The sequence below is a fragment of the Bos indicus x Bos taurus genome, chromosome 11 (genome assembly GCF_003369695.1).
Source record: "Bos indicus x Bos taurus breed Angus x Brahman F1 hybrid chromosome 11, Bos_hybrid_MaternalHap_v2.0, whole genome shotgun sequence".
NCBI lineage: Eukaryota > Metazoa > Chordata > Mammalia > Artiodactyla > Bovidae > Bos > Bos indicus x Bos taurus.
Window position 1 is genome coordinate 53,703,214 of NC_040086.1, and position 3,097 is coordinate 53,706,310.

Here is a 3,097-nt window from a genome sequence, read left to right on the forward strand (position 1 = left end):
TAGCTAAGACAAGGAACCATGAAACTTTCAGAATAAAACATGCAATGATATATTGAAAGCTTCTGGAAAGAAAAGGATTCCTTGACACAAAGTAAATTATCTCCCCTTCCTCCCCAGCCTGGTCTAGTCCATGCCCTCCCCACTGGCTCCCTGAGTCCCAGGTGGGTCTGGATTTTGGTAGCTGGGTGCTGATGGCTGGACAGATAGATGCAGGCAAGGATGGATGGAGGTATACACTGAGGGCCAACGGCATCCACTATCAAGGGCACTGCTTAAGGTTGACCCCAACAGATGGAGGGATACACAGAGGGCCAAGTGCATCTACTTTAAAAGGCATTGCTCAAGGTCCACCCTGGTGGGCTGAGGCCAAGCTCAGTATTTGCAATTGACTGCTACCTTAAAATACAGGTCCTAAAAATGCAAGACTGTTTGGATTTAGAAGATGACCTATATAAATGATAAAAATTAAGAAAAACATTTTTTTCTGTATTGTCCACCTGGAATATGGTGGACATATGCTTCTGTTAGCTTAGGCAGTAAAGAATCTGCCTGGAATGCAGGAGATCTGGGTTCAGTTGCTAGATTGGGAAGATCCCCTGGAGAAGGGAATGGCAAACCACTCCAGTATTCTCTCTGGGAGAATATCATGGACAGAGTATGGGATTGCAAAAAGTCAGACACAGCTGAGTAACTAACACACACACATGCTTCTGGAATAATATTCACCATGGTTTTGGACAACCTTCCAAATTTAAAAGACATTCTATAAATAAGGCTGAGTATGTAAAAATCGATGCTTTTGAACTGTGGTTCTGGAGAAAACTCTTGAAAGTCCCTTGGACAGCAAGGATATCAAACCAGACCATCCTAAAGGAAATCAACCCTGAATATTCATTGGAAGGACTCATGCTGAAGCTGAAGCTCCAATATTTGGCACCCAATGTGAAAGACTGACTGACTGGAAAAGACCCTGGTGTTGGGGAAGACTGAATGCAGGAGGAGAAGGTGACGACAGAGGGTGAGATGGTTGAATGGCATCATTGACTCAATGGACATGAATTTAAGCAAACTCTAGAAGACAGTGAAGGACAGAGGAGCCTTGCATGCCACGGTCCATGGGGTCACAAAGAGTAGGACACCACTTAGCCACTGAAAAAGAGTAACAACGTATTTCCTTTTGCTCATTAACAGTGGACGACTCAGAGGTGGATTTTTTGGCCTTCAAAGGAAACAGAGATGATAAAGACTTCAAATGGAACTTGGATATAATATTGGAGAATACACTCAATTTATTACACATGGAATCCAGCAAGCTAAAGGTATGGAAAGGTAGAGCCATGGAACATCCTACATGTGGCATTCAACATCTTCTGGGAAGCAGCGGAGAGGCTATGGATCCTGATGCAGAGCAACAACCAGTGTCTTTAGGATCTGGGAATTCTCTTCATTCAGATGGAAGGGAAACCTGGCTTTGTCTCAGAACCAAAGCCAAGATGTGAGAAATAAAGGATCCATGGGAGCGGAAATTAAATTACGATGAAGATGGAATTTCCCATGAAAGGTGCTCCATGATAATAAGGATGACCAACACTGCAACTGTTATGCTATCCCAGGGTAGAAACGTGCCGTATTCCATGATGGCATCAAGCCCCAATTCAAAATGCAGCCCAAGACTCCTTGTCGTGCTTCTAGTCAGACACAACTGATCCACTCTTCTCTGGGCTCCATATACGGCAGTGAAGTCATCGCTGAGGATCTTTAGTTCCTCTGCACCACCCAATACAGCCTGTCCCAGTGAAGAGACAAATAAACCCAGCTAATTTTTCCCCAGCGGCAGCAGCAGCAATAGATGCAAGCAAGAACCATACAGCAACATCAGCAGCAACAGCCACAGGGGATTCAACTCCAGTTTACTGCCCCAAATCAAGTTCCTCTTCCTCTAGGCTGGAACAAGCTGCCTTCTGGAGTCATTCAGCTGCCTCCAGCCTAGAGTTCTCTGGCACAATGACTGCAAATCAAGGGTAGGAAATGTTCCCCCGCCTGGCCCAATGCGACAGCAAATCCAGGCAAGATCATCCTTAACTACCATACAGACAACTTCCTGCTCTCCTCCTCCATACACCTTTGGCAGCAGCAAGCTTCAGGAACCCAGAGAAGCTTTCCTCAGATGAACAACCCAGGCCATTTAACAGCTCCTCAGATGAACTTGCAAGGAGGGCCTTTTAAGTTCCCAACCCCCCGTACAGCCTCACCTCAACAACAAGTCTGCATCCTCCGCTCCCCCTTCCAATAGGGATATGACTTGTAAAATCTTCAACAGTTAACCAAACTCAGCAGCATATGGGAACAAGGACACCTCAAAATAATCTGCTTGGCCAAGGATTTCAGCAGTCCATCAGCTTTCCAGGTCAGAATCCCATGGTTCAACAAGGAAAGGTGTTAAATAAATGCCTTCATCCTAGAAAAAAAATAAATAAATAATCATGCAAGCATTAACAGAGTTCCAAAGAACAGTAAGGAGTGATAAGTAAGCCTTCCTCAGTGATCAATTCAAAGAAATAGAGGAAAACAATAGAATGGGAAAGACTCAAGATCTCTTAAAGTTAATTAGAGATACTAAGGGACCATTTCATGGGCACAATAAAGGACAGAAATGGTATGGACCTAACAGAAGCAGAAGATATTAAGAAGAGGTGGCAAGAATGCACAGAAATACTATACAAAAAAGATCTTCATGACCCAGATAACCATGATGGTGTGATCACTCACCTAGAGCCAGACATCCTGGAATGCAAAGTCAAGTAGGCCTTAGGAAGCCTTACTACAAACAAAGCTAGTGGAGGTGATGGAACTCCAGTTGAGCTATTTCAAATCCTTAAAGATGATGCTGGGAAAGTGCTGCACTCAATATGCCAACAAATTTGGAAAACTCAGCAGTGGCCACAGGACTGGAAAAGGTCAGTTTTCATTCCAATCCCAAAGATGGGCAATGCTAAAGAATATTCAAACTACCACACAATTACACTCATCTCACATGCTAGCAAAGTAATGCTCAAAATTCTTGAAATCAGGCTTCAACAGTATATGAACGGTGAAC

At 43.9% G+C, this 3,097-nt stretch overlaps 1 pseudogene; it reads left to right on the top strand.

The window, feature by feature from the left end:
- The first annotated feature begins 219 nt into the window (after positions 1 to 219).
- On the top strand, positions 220 to 2,481 carry LOC113900833 (annotated as a pseudogene).
- The last annotated feature ends 616 nt before the right edge of the window (positions 2,482 to 3,097 follow it).